Below are 14,269 nucleotides of genomic sequence, written 5' to 3'. Positions count from 1 at the left end.
CTGCAAACAATATCACCCTGATCTGCCGTCGTATCATGCAGATACGGGTCGACGTAATTTTTTATTACTACTTTTAAGAAATTACAGAGACATAGGGTTTCTGGTGGATTGTTCGACAACATACCTGAGTCTGTGCAATTCGCACATAGGCTTGACTTATAATCGGGTATATACGGTGCGATTTTTATAGATTGGTGTTTCATTCATTTTCTTAACAATTATCGTATAGTTACCTCGAAGTCAGCGACATGCTTCAAATGATTGGAGAATTCAACTTTTGAGAATGATTTGAAAACACTTACTTTTGTCCATTGTGCTGTTTTCCAAGCGGTATATTTTGAGTCTCTCCTAATTCTTATGTAAACAGCAAATCATAAACGTCGCCTGTGGGAGCTACATTTTCATAACACAACCATGCTTTGAACGATATCCTCCATGTAATTCATCGTTAGAGACGAGTGCCTTTAATTTCCAAAGATACACCTGTCAAAGAAATCTCGCTAGTCGTACGTTCAGCAAGGACAACCTACTCGATCTATAAACGGCGACATGCATGAAAACAATCTTTGAAAATCTGACAAAATTCCCGAGGATAACTTTGAACTTGAAAGAAGGCGAACCCCTCATACGTGCTTAAGTTGAAGTATGAATATTTATTCCCTATTCGCCAAAACGTGATTTAATAGTAAACATTCTTAAAACCACGTTTTCTGCATGAGAAATGCTATACTGCCCCTGACACATCTCCGCTAGCCAAGATTCCGATATGTTAAACTTATCTACACCTGGACGGATCGAGCGGATATTTATGTGCTTCAGCTGTGCTAATTTCATTGGATGCGATTGCAAATTTGAAAACGCTTCCTACATGATCGAGAAAAGGGGAACACATAACTTGAACGGACTGTTAATTATGCAATTTTTCACTGTCGGTTTCGTGTTGATACAAATACTTCTCACTCAAATACACATTTAGTGGTTTCTCTCTAGTATGTAGTCATACCTTCGATGTTAAACTCACTAAGTAAGCTTTTGAAGTCAATTGCTTCCACCAATGAACCGCTGCTATTCGCTATTGGTTAGCTGGCATTGCATACTAAGGGGATACTAATGGGGGGGGGGGGGGGGCGGCAACTCATTAATCCAATAGATGTCGCTAGGATAAAGCACTAACTAAAATATCTGCTCGATCCACGAAGGTGTAGTTAGGGTTAACATATCGGAACCTTGTCTGGCGAAGATGCCCCTGATATCAACAACAGGCATGAGGAACTGAGCACAACCCATGCCAGTAAAGTAACTCGCAGAGAGTCGGGCATATATATATATATATATATATATATATATATATATATATATATATATATATATATATATATATATATATAGATAGATAGATAGATAGATAGATAAACACACATGCCGTTTTATATTTCAGTCGTTTACGGCGTGTCTCTTTTTCAACATGGAAGCAAACCATGTGTAACTCTAGCGATGGTGGACTGTTTTGCTGATCCCTGCGCTGTAAGCAGTTGCCCGCAACACCCGGATGCAATTTGCATGTACGTATTTCCACAGGGTTTAGAGTATATATGCTCACATGATTCCGTTCTTCTCTAGCTACCATACACATGCCAAGTTTCACTACATACATACATACATACACACATACATACATACATACATACATACATATCTTTTCTTTCTTTCTAATGTACATTTCGTTCTTAGATGTGACTACCATATTCAAATGTCATAATGCATATTTATGATAAGATGTGTCAATTTTACAGATTTCGATACCTATCGGATATTTTTTGGAGGGGTGGGGGTTGGGGGGGTAGATCTTTTGTTATACCCAGAGTAATGTTAACCTATTTGCATACCCAAGTGCCAAGAACATAGAAGAGATATCATTAATTATATCGAGTTTTCTTGTATTTTAGAATAAGGGACGTCCTTTCAACTTTTTCGGGGGTGAGGGTGGTGGAGCAAAACTTGACGGTCTTGTTAAATTTCGTATATAAGCTACAGCAATTTCACATCACTCGCAAATTCAAGAGGTGGGGAGGCGTGATGTTCCTGTTTAGAATGCGTTCCGTGCATGAATGCAAAGACAGGAAACTATGTAAAGACAGGAATGCAAATGATAACGTAAAACTTATATTGAATTGTCAACAGGTCCTGAAGCATCTGCCGAAAACCGAAGATAAAACCCTCGTTCATATTTACCATACAAATGCGGTACCACACACACACACACACAGATATATATATATATTCCTTACTGATTTTTTTGAAAATAATTCTCACTTTGCGGCAGCTTTATGGAATCAATACATTTTGTAACTAATAGTTATCATCATTTAGTAGTTATTGCTTGTGATTATTATTATTATTATTATTATTAAGATCTAATTATTGCGGAGGATGTAGACATGAGTACTTCGACGCTGATGGAAATCGTCTAGACGAGTGCAGTAGTCCGCTTCTGTTTTCATGAGCATCCGAATGCTTCGTTTTATACTGTACACATGGTAAATTTTTTCATTTTTTTTATAGTATCCGAAAGAGTGTGCAAACCATTTGTTATCATTTTAGGACGCGATTCAGTAACTGAAGTCAACATGACTTTCATGTTCGTTCTTAAATTCTCAAAAACTAGACTAGTTATAGAATGTATCTTATTGCAGTACATGTATGCAATCACCCCAATCCTTTACATTTGCGAACCCAACCAGCAGCGTAATAAGGGTAAATGTCACCCGGGGCGATGACGAAGACCCAAAGGGGTTTTGGTTCCACAAGACCTCTGGCGCCCGGGGCTACTGCCACGTCCGCCCCCCCCCCCCCCCTTAGTATACTACTGACCCTAACACTTTACATTTACCACCGCACCATTCTCTAATGTTTTCTTCATTATTTTTTCTAGTTTGTATCTCGTGTTTGTAGGTGTATGGGTCTAGAATTTATCTTGGCGGTTGTATTCTGTGTTTGTTTTGAGGATGTATGTTGCTTCTTTCGCTGACGAAGAACTTTATTCTATTTATATGCTTTTATTTGTGAATATGCAAAGCCACCAGTTTCTGCATTTTTCAATAGTAATTCATAGCGGAGTGTCGTTTGTGGTGGTTCTATTAGCTGTATTAGTAGTAGGAGTAGAAGAATTATTGTTATGGCAGCAGCAACAACAGTAGTAATGGTGGTAGTAGTAGTGACGTCAGCAGCAGTAGTTGTAGTAACAGTAGTAGTGTCAGTATTGGTAGTAGCAGTTGTGTCAGTATTACTACTTGAAGAGGTTTCAGGAATAGCAGTGGTAGTGTGAGTTATAACCTAAATATTGTCGGTAGTATAACTAGTAGCGTTAGTAGTAATAGCTGTGTCAGTAAAAGCAGTAGCAGTGTTAGTAACAGCATTAATAGTGCCAGTAATAGAAATCATAACGATAGCAGTAGTGCAGTGTCAGTGATAGTGGTACCACTGTTAGTATTAGTATAAGTGCCAGTATTAGTAGCAGTAGTGACAATACTAGAAACTAGAAGTAGTAGTGTCAGTAATACAGTGTTAGTATAGCTAATAGCAGTAGTAGTGTCAGTAATGGCAGTAGTGTTGCCAACAATTGTGGCAGTAATAGACGTATTAGTAGTGTCAGTAGTATTCACTGTCAGTAATAGTATTAGTGTCAATAATAGTAGCAATATTGTCAGTAGTAATAATAGCAGTAGTGCTTGTAATATAATTAGTAGTGTAAGTAAATGAAAGTAGTTTTGACAGTAGTAGTAATATTACTGCCAATAGTAGCAACAAAAGCATCATCATCTAGTGAAGGGTTATGGCAATAGTGTTGAAAGTAGTAGTAGTAGTAGTAGTAGCAACAGTAGCTTGTTTCATATTTCTCTAATACTTTTGAAAAAATATCAAAGTATGTATAATGTTCTCTTAAATTTCCATTTCAGGTATCACAACAGATTTCAAAGTCCTTTTTCTCATTTAATGTAAACATTTTAAGAACTCGTTTAATTTCAAACAATAAAAAAGGGAAGACAAACATCGATGTATTGAAACTCTAAATTTTGGTGATGGGGACTCTCTTGATGCAACGTATTCACCAAGACACGCGTATAATATTGCGCGACACTATCTTACTCTGGCTCTGAGACTGACCTAAACGTAAAACGTAACTGAAGTCCGTGAATCGTCATATTTAGCTTTTATTAAAAATAGCGTAGATCATAATACGTCCCATAACTGTCTGGCTATAAGTGCCTGAGAGTAGTGTACTTATATATAGATTACTGGACACTAGTGAAATTTAATTCGACTGTACCTCTTTTCTCGAAACAAATAAACCTATCCATAGACAAATTATAAATTCAATACTCCGTGTGTGTGTGTGTGTGTGTGTTTAATAATGGCCATAAAAGTACCATAAATAATGGCCAAACTCCACAATGTGTTGTACTGTCTTGTGATTATGATTAGCATAGTGAGTATTTAACAAACCTCTATATCTAATACCAGTGCTACATATCTTTGAAGACTGAATTATATTCTCTGTGACCTATAGAAAGGATAGAAAGGAATGCTTTCCAAACCTCGTCGTAAACATTTTGCCTATACATATCTACATATCTCCGACTAAGCAATCCAAGAAATGTTTTTGTTTTTTTATCATTCGCCTCCTGTCTGCACCAAACATTACCAAATCCAAACATCAATACAAACTGTCTAATCTCTCGATAGATAGATAGATAGATAGATAGATAGATAGATAGATAGATAGATACAATTAAATATAGAAGATGAATCTGATTTCGGGCCAATTTCAAACAACGAAGGAATATTAAGACTATTAGTAACATTGAACATCTATGTTTGTCCGTCTGTCTCTCGTTCCCTCGGCGGATAGAACGTGTAGGTCAATGAGTAAATTAAATACAGCAGTGGAATATGATTCAGCGTCTATTTCTCAGACGAAGGAATATTTGGACTGTAGTAACAGTGTTTGTGTGTCTCTTCTGGTTTTCTGTTATCTCTGTCTGTCTGCCGATAGATAGATAGATAGACAGACAGACAGACAGACAGACCGATATATAGATAGATAGATAGACAGAGAGACAGACAGACAGACAGATAGACAGATAGATAGAATTTCCATTGTTTTCTAATTTAGACCAAGATGTTGGAAGTTTAGAAATTTAATAAATATTCGTGTTATACATATATTGAGACCCTTTGAATGAGATTCATGTCTTATTTTAGGTGTTTGATATGTGGAGATGAATCATGTCTGTCACTAAAATGCGTATGAATTTCCTTTCGACATGGTCTAGTGTAGCAATTCTTATCCCAAGCACAAGATGTCTAATTAATTTGAAACATTTATGTATTAAGGTTTCACCAGAAATATATATTTATATTTGTATGTTTATTTACATATTAGTACTCGATCGCATTTGATATAGATCCGAGTAAGAAAACGACCTGAATTCTTATACATAAGAACGTACATATGATATAAGCCACTAGTGGGTGTTGGGTTGGAAAAGCTATATTGGAGAAAGAAGTATGAAATATCGAAGCATTATACGAGTCCTAATTAGTACGAAACATTTTAAAAGGGTAATGTCTATTAATCTAGGATTAGAACGTTACTTATTGCTTATATCTTAGCAATATGTGTATTTTGAATACGGAGGACCAACAAAATACACCAGCATTACACATTACATATCCGCGCTCAGTAGTGGACACTAAGAGATCGGTCAAACCACGTTTACTCACATTCTAAAGTGGTGGAAATATTAAGCAATAAACTAGTTATCATGTACGGTCTCCTTAACCTCACTGTATCGCCAGACTCTGAGAAAGATTTACGGACTGCCTGATTTATAATCTTCTAAAATTGTACTTACATGCTGTAAATCTCGTTCAACCCATGCAAAACAAGAAGACAAATATTAGCATGACAACTTGAATTTATTTGAAACGTTTTGGGATGCGAATTTCACTTTATGCCAAATGTCTTGAGGTTCATAGTGTCCCATCCTTAATTATTAGGTCATTTAATATAAATATGCTTCGCACGTGCATGAATATGGAGTCGGTATGTACTAGTTTATGTACAGTCACATTCTAGACTTAAAGCCCCCTAGGGCTGATGGCAGATCGCCTCTTGATGAAGGTGTGTCGAATATATATCTCCTCGTTGATGTTCATAACATTATCACCTGTTGTATCAAAGAGCACTACTGACAGTGAAGACTCATTTTCATCCCTGTAAAGAGAAAAAATGTAAACTAGTCGGGGGACATTGGAAAATGAAAACTAAATTGTTGCTATAGCATTGGCAGGTTAGAGACTTTCTTTTGAATTAATATATTTCCAATACACATCGCCCAAACTGTTGGTTATTTGGCACAAACACCCAGATTTACCGCATTTTAGGAAATAGCTGTTCAAATCAAATATGATAATTAGTGCCATATGAAAACAAAAGATTTACCCACACAAAAGGCAAGGACCTAAGTCAACAAGATGGCATACCCAGGTCAACATTTGTCAGAGAATAATTTTCACAAGACCTGACCCATAGGTATATTGTAAGCCTCCAACCAAAACTGGGTGAAGATACGAATTCCATAAAAATAAATATTTTAAAACGTCGTGATACCATAGGGCATATCAAGATTTCACATGATATTACATTAAATACATCTCAATAAAACTGTGGAGAACATTCAAATTCCAACGAAGAAATAAACGATTGGTAGATCCTTATGTGTTTGCAAATACATCTGATATCCCATGTATCCTTAATATATTTAACAGATAAATCTGACACGTACCAATTGACCGGAACAGCTATGCAGGATTTTCCAAGTGTCAAGTCGCACAAACTGGAAATGGCGGTCGTGGTATCAGCTATATCTTGAAGTCCATGCAGAGATACTCGTATGGCCTGTAACATAAAAATTTAAAACTACAGTGTCAACAGTGTCATTTAATTGGTTACTAAATAAGTTACAGTGTCACAATTGCTGTTTAATATTTTTGTAATAAGTACATATAATTATGCAGGATATACTTTCTGCCAAACACTACAACTACATTTTAATTCTAAACTTAATATATAAAATTTAGGCCTTGTATCAAAATTCTTTCTATTGCACTGAAAAGCTTACTGACACGGTTTATAATCCGAAAATACAAGTTTGTGGGACAAGATACACGGAGGAAATAGTTATAATTTTATAATAAAATGTTAATGCTATGCTAATTAAGCAAGATCAAGTTCGGATTATCTACGAAATAGATGGGGATTGGGTGTGTGTTTATCTTCTAAGTTTATATTTTACAAGTTTGATGTATAATAGAAAGAAGAAACAAATCTTTCATTTCCTGCATACATACCGCCACTCGATAAAATATCAAATACAGCTAATGGATACAACATCAACTTTATCGTAAGAACCATATATAATTTATACAGGTAGGAAAAGAAAGTAACATCTGCATTTCCAATTCATAGCATCAAGTATTTGAAGAAGAAAAAACAGAACGTCCGAGAGTTATAGTTAGTGTTTCTGAAAGTGCAGTGTTAGCTATGGTCCGATATATTGAACTAAATTAGATGGTTACTCAATACACATACTGTCCCTTTTCTGTAATGTGACAAAGTATAATGCTTTCAACTCATATTATTAAGTCATAGTCACGGATTCCATTTTATATCTAGTATAGGTATGGTGAGGAAACCCTGCTTATGGTTCCTACCTGGTAAGGGAGTTTCCTGTTTACTTCCGGTTGAAGCGGCCTGAGATCATCCGGGGTCAGAGTAGCGGTATCTCCATGATCAGGGAAGACACAGTTCACCTGTAAATTAAATAAAATATCACCATGCTTATAGCTGTTGTTTTCGAAGGATGGAGACAAAAAAAAATAAAAAAATAAAAAAATAAATAAATAAATAAAAAAAACGCCGACAGATGTCTCTACACAACACGAATATGATACATGATACAAATCGGGAACAAACTCTACATAGAACAGATGACATTGCATTAATAATTTGTCAGAAAAAGAAATTTAAAGAGGTTCAAATACAGTTTAGTGAAAATTGCTCATCAATATTCAACGTCAAAAACATAAATTCGTGCTGAAAATCAACACAAATCAAAACTGACATTCACCCATTAACATATGACAAAAGCAGAATTCACTAACACATTCTCACCTGTCGAACTGAGACTCACACCTTTATTTTGTCTTGTATAGACACAAATTACAGGCGATGATTCCGATCGCACACCACACAAAACCCTCCACCGTTGCTTTTAAAATTAGTGGAATCTTTCTAAAACCATTAGCATTATTTAAACCAATACTTGAACACATACTTCAACAAATAGCCCATTCCATAACCATCTATAATACATTCTCACATGATAATCAGTGCATGCATACCTTTCCATCCTCTATGGATACAATCTTGGCCCGATTGAACCGCCCCTCATAATAAGCCACACACATCATCCCAGATGTAATGGGTTGTAATTTGTTTTTCGTGAACTCCTGCTGCAGTAAGTCTTCAAACCGACAAAGCTGGCCCTGGATATGAAGAAAAATTTAAAAATATTAACAGTTGAACTCAGAAATGTGTGTATATTAATAACGGTTGGCTGGAGTATGACTAATGCTCCTCTAATAAACTTGATATATCCTCAAGTACCGTGATTTGTATGCTTTGTATAGTGTCCTTATTTCATCAGATCTTTGAATAAATAATAAGCACCTTGCGCAATGTTATTAAGACCAAAAGATGCAAACGCAACTCCATACACCAGGAGCAGGTATTTCCCACATCTTAAATGTATATATTGCACCAAGTTTTGAATGGTTGCAACACTAAACCATGCATTCTAATTTCAAATTGATGATAAGCTTTGAAATAAAAAAAAACAAATTGGAATTCTGAATATTGATGCTTGTCATCATAATTGGTGCTACTTCAAGCATTTAGAGATGTTTAGTTAATGATTCTTTGAGCGACAAATTATGAAATTATTCTCCTATGCTGGTTTGAGATGAGCCAATACTAAACATATGTCCGGGTAATGGTTTCTAAGACAGATATATATAGTATATGTAATCAGTAAATATATAGTAAAGCAAACAACTAAATATAGCGTATATCAAACAACTAAATAAACAAACATTAGTGCAAATTCAGAATTTTTCAAGAGATTTAAATTTTATTGCTTTTGTTGTTGCTACAAAGCACAGATTTAAATAGCCAACAAAAATGTATGTATCTTTACGACGCCATAAATCCATATACTTTTAAATGCCTTTTAATAATAATAATAATAATAATAATAATAATATCACTACTACTACTACTACTAATTATTATTATTATTATTATTATTATTATTATTATCATTTGCTTAATGGTACGATCGAGTCTGTCTCTCGACATAAATGTATGCTTTAAGGAAAGTAAAACTTAAAAAAAAAAAAAAAAGATATACAAAGTATTGCAGGGTGTCCTTGTGAGATAAACTTACACTGTATGCATCTCCCAGAAACCGCAAGGTCACAGAATTTGTACTGCCATTTACCCAAATGATGTACACTTCCCAGAAATCTGCTGGTAGAGTTAATGGTTCTGAAAAACAAATGGTGATTATGATAAACGCATATAATTTTGAAATAGATTTCGTATAGATGCTTACACCATTACTTTATTCTTAATTGGTGATCCTTTTTTATGAAAAGAGAGTCCTCGAGAAAACCAAGCATAATTGTAAGCTGACATTAGATTAGAAAAAGGCACTACAATGAAGTGTAAACGGAACGTGTATTGTGATAGAAAATTATCAAAGATGTTAACACGTGTCATTATTCGGTGGCCTTTCTATTATAATAATACTTCGCAAGTCAGTCCCTTTACGTCTTTTCTTTCTCTAAACATTATTTACTTAAATTACCAACCACACCTCTCTACACTGGTCATCTTCTTTCTCTAAACATTATTTACTTAAATTACCAACCACACCTCTCTACACTGGTCATCTTCTTTCTCTAAACATTATTTACTTAAATTACCAACCACACCTCTCTACACTGGTCATCTTCTTTCTCTAAACATTATTTACTTAAATTACCAACCACACCTCTCTACACTGGTCATCTTCTTTCTCTAAACATTATTTACTTAAATTACCAACCACACCTCTCTACACTGGTCATCTTCTTTCTCTAAACATTATTTACTTAAATTACCAACCACACCTCTCTACACTGGTCATCTCCATATAACAGCCAAAATTTGTTACCCGACATCTTGGGGTTTAGGGAAGTAATATTTACGTGGTATATCAGTTTGCTCCCGATTAAGAAGAAACTAGTCTACACCAACCTGGGTCAGAAGTATCCATATCTTCCTCTCTGTCTGCACAAGCTGCATCAACGGCATGCATGCTCCATTCACTAAGATTCTACAAAAAGAAAGAATAATTTTAAAGTTATGAATGTTTTCAAAGAACAGAAAATTTCCAACCAAACTTCCGCTCTTGCATGACTGTGAAATCAATCATACACAAGAAGCTGATCTAAATGCGAACTTCTCTAAGGTCAGTGAAGTGTGAAATGTATGTTCTCACCTTGTTGTTGTTGTTGTTCTAGGGTTTAACGCCATTTTTCAGCACAAGATAGGCTATACATGGCGGCCAGTATAACTGGTGGAGGAAGAACCCTGGAAAACCCAGGGAAGAACCACCGACCCACGAGAGGCTACTGGCAGGCTTTCCCACGTATCCACGCTAGCCGAGCCTTGGACTCGAACCCTCGAACCCTCGCAGACAGGGTTGAGATGGCAGTGATCCGGAACGTTGAGCGCTTTAGACCACTTGGCCACTCATGGCCCCTGTTCTCACCTAGGTGCATCAACTTTAAGTTCAAATGCTATTGAAAGGGACCAAAATGAATATTTTAAATGTGGTCTGAAATGACGAGTGTTGTCATAACAGAAGTACTAATATAGGCAGGGGTTTTAAATGAATGATTACTGAGCTAAGCGAAGCTATGTAATGTAGCCCACGTTTCATTCTTGTGATAATTTTCAATGAGTAATAATAAATTTGTAATAATTTTCTGTGAGTTACAACTGTGAGAACAGATCTGAGCACATACATTTACGATTTACAAATTTTTATAAACAGTAGATTTTTAAATTGGAGAGTTGATGCAAACAGCAGCATGGACCATTCCGATATATGCTGGAAGAACGATGCTGATATTGACAATTGCGAATTACTGAAAACGAGACAAAATACGGTTATAGCGTACAACATTTCCTTGCATTTTTCAACAATACATTCAATCACATCGTCCTACCTGGTAGACAGGTAGGTGGGTTGGGGTGTGTCTGTGCTGTAATAACAAGGTTTACTTGATAAACTTTGTTTAGAAATTGCAAGAATCAACACTTACGTTGATTTTTCGGAGAGAGTCATCCATAGTAGATTTCGCTCGTCTGTACAGATGTTTCCCTCGAGGATTCGTGAGATGAGGTGGTAATTCTGAAAATGATTAAATCCCTGTTTAATGCATGCATTCGAATTTTAAAAGTTATATCATTATAAAAGATCGTATTATTATTATTATTATTAACCAGCTGTACGTTGACAATTCCAATATATACATATATGGAACAGTAATATAATTAATCCAACTGAGCCCATTTGTGTGGGTATAGTTTAATGTATCTTTCATAATGTTATTCATGTCCACATGCGATCTCGTTACTTTTTTTTAATTGACGAATACGAGTAACGCGACTTACAAATAGACGAACATGGACATAAATGTTTCCCTTGGAAAGTGTAGCAACACGCGCATTTTGAGACGAAACAGGAAATACATTCATTATCTGTTTCCGAATCTACCATAAGTTTAGGTTATTTTAAAAAGTAATATTTACTACATGCTCCTCATTTGATTATAATTAAAAATTGCCTTTCTCTGTAAACGTACATGTGTGATTATAAATTTCTATAGCTGTGTGATATGAAAATTTTTCACATAGGTATTCCGTACAGAATACACCACATAAGACCTTTGTTTCAAAGACACTGAATATATACTAAGAACATTATTATGTATCACAATGTTACTTTTGAAATATTTTATGTCAGAGTAGGTCATATTATTTGTTAATAACATTAAAAAATACGGTAATTCATATGTACATTGTCTAAATCATTCTAGCCGAGAAAAGATCGCAGGATTTAAAAGTAAATAAAAACAAATATATATGTAACTCAATTCCTTAATCTATGAATAATGCATATAATCATCCGGTTTCAGTATTAAAATAAATATGCTAAAATTAATTTATACATTCATTACCAGTGTCAAGAGTAGAATCCAAAGAGCTGTCTTCCGTGTTACTTGGTTAGCTGGCGTACCCAAGAATCCCGTTTCATTGATAGTTGCTTAGTTAGAGAGCCTATTTTTATACAGGCAATATTTGAAAATCTTCTAGTTTTGAACTTACCAATCCAAGACGGTGTTACGGTCCAGTGATCATTACATCATAAGTGGGCTTACCCCGGCTTTGCTAGGTGAGCTACCTTCAGCTTATTTCCGCTATAATTGCTACGTGACGCTGATCGGTGATCTGAATTCTTAACAAAAGAAGGATTATATTTACCCCCTTGAATAGCTTCAGCTCTTTTGTTCGATTTATTGACTAAGTCCAATAATTGTGTCTGAACGTTTTCAATCCTTTGTTCAGAAAAAGAGATCGAATAATGTAACACCGTTATAACCCAAAACAACGTGTCATTTGCTAAAACGTTTTTATTGCGCCAACTGAAAATTCGCAGTTTTTTCTCATTATTTTAAACGTTAACATCACATATCTAAAATACCTTAAGATAAAATACACACGAACATTACAACATGATTGATTTTAGCATCATAAGTTTGAGAAAGTTTTCAGATAAATGATCTATACTAAATTCTAATAATATCAATCATGTAAATAATTCAGTTTGGACTAATATAATGATTCACATGTAGGACCATAAGTCTAAGACTTAAAATGTTGTATTTTCCACAGGTAAAACTGCTCATATATATATATATATATATATATATATATATATATATATATATATATATATATATATATATATATATGAATGCACGCAGGCACGTACACATGAACGCACGTACGTATGTAAATATGTATGTACGTACATGTATGTATGTATGTATATATGTATGTATGTACGTATATGTATATATGTATGCATCTATGTATGTATGTATGTATGCATGCATGCATGGATGCATGTATGTATGTATGTATGTATGTATGTACGTACATGTATGTATGTATGTATGTATGTATGTATGTATGAATGGGGGCCCCGAGTGACCGAGTGGTCTAAAGCGCTCTTCGTTACGGATCACTGCCATCTCACCTCTGTCTGCGGCGGTTCGAGTCTAAGATTCAGCCAATGTGGGCATGTGAGAAAGCTTGCCAGTAGCTTCTCTTGGGTCTGTGGTTCTTTCCGGGGTTTTCCGGGTTCTTCCTCCACCATTAATACTGGCCGCCATGTATAGCCTACCGTGCTGAAAAATGGCGTTAAACCCCACAACAACAACAACAACAAGTATGTATGTATGTATGTATGTATGTATCTATGTATCTATGTACATGTATATATGTATGCATGTATGTATGTAAGTACATGTATGTATGTTTGTATGTATGTATGCATGAATATATGTACATGTATGTATGTATGTATGTATGTATGTATGTATGTACGTACATGTATGTATGTATGTACGGACATGTATGTATGTATGTATGTATGTACGTACATGTATGTATGTACGTACATGTATGTATGTATGTATGTATGTATGTGGAGGAGCATGAAAACATAGATCTATCATTACAATCACGGGAAAAAAGTCACACATAAATATAGGACAGAGTGTCACAGTTTGAATTATCATAGTAATGGAGGGCATGTAGGACAAAGTGTCCCATGATATAAAGTGAAACTTTTAAAAAATGTTTAGTTAAGACATGGCAAAAATGTATTAAATCATTATATCCTATAATCCTTAATTATTAATAGTAATGATCACAATGAATTGATGACTGCATGGGAAAAGGGAAATTTTGTTTAGTAAAGAAGTCTCACGTGCAAATCGTTAAACAAACACATAACCCTGAGATCTT

At 35.0% G+C, this 14,269-nt stretch overlaps 1 long non-coding RNA gene across 2 annotated transcripts in view; it reads left to right on the top strand.

Annotated features, from left to right (window-relative positions):
* LOC149790469 (uncharacterized) overlaps nt 1-4,050 on the top strand; it is a 37,853-nt gene extending 33,803 nt beyond the window's left edge. For both annotated transcript variants that reach the window (XR_016423612.1, XR_016423613.1), the window contains exons 2-4: nt 1,439-1,562; nt 2,413-2,537; nt 3,957-4,050. This is a non-coding gene — a long non-coding RNA (uncharacterized LOC149790469). The remainder of the gene's footprint in view (nt 1-1,438; nt 1,563-2,412; nt 2,538-3,956) is intronic.
* The last annotated feature ends 10,219 nt before the right edge of the window (nt 4,051-14,269 follow it).

This window comes from Sinohyriopsis cumingii, chromosome 10 (genome assembly GCF_028554795.1).
Source record: "Sinohyriopsis cumingii isolate HCF-2022 chromosome 10, ASM2855479v2, whole genome shotgun sequence".
Taxonomy (NCBI): Eukaryota; Metazoa; Mollusca; class Bivalvia; order Unionida; family Unionidae; genus Sinohyriopsis; species Sinohyriopsis cumingii.
Note: the sequence above shows the minus strand (reverse complement) of the source record. Positions and strands in the feature narration are given on the sequence as shown.